The sequence below is a fragment of the Gekko japonicus genome, unplaced genomic scaffold (assembly GCF_001447785.1).
Source record: "Gekko japonicus isolate JY-2015 unplaced genomic scaffold, Gekko_japonicus_V1.1 scaffold241, whole genome shotgun sequence".
Taxonomy (NCBI): Eukaryota; Metazoa; Chordata; class Lepidosauria; order Squamata; family Gekkonidae; genus Gekko; species Gekko japonicus.
In genome coordinates, this window is record NW_015160216.1 from 1,350,862 (window position 1) to 1,351,243 (window position 382).

Below are 382 nucleotides of genomic sequence, written 5' to 3' on the forward strand. Positions count from 1 at the left end.
TTTCCTACATAAGAACATAAGAAGTCAATGTTGGATCAGGCCAATGGCCCATCCGGTCCAACACTCTGTCACACAGTTGCCAAAAATACCAGGTGCCATCAGGAGGTCCAGAACTGTACACAGTACTCCAAATGAGGTTGCACCATCTATTTATACAGGGAAGTCAATGTTGGATCAGGCCAATGGCCCATCCGGTCCAACACTCTGTCACACAGTGGCCAAAAATACCAGGTGCAATCAGGAGGTCCAGAACTGTACACAGTACTCCAAATGAGGTTGCACCATCTATTTATACAGGGGCATTATGATATTGGCTGATTTGTTTTCAATTCCCTTCCTAATAATCCCGAACATAGCACTGGCTTTTTTTATTGCAGTCACA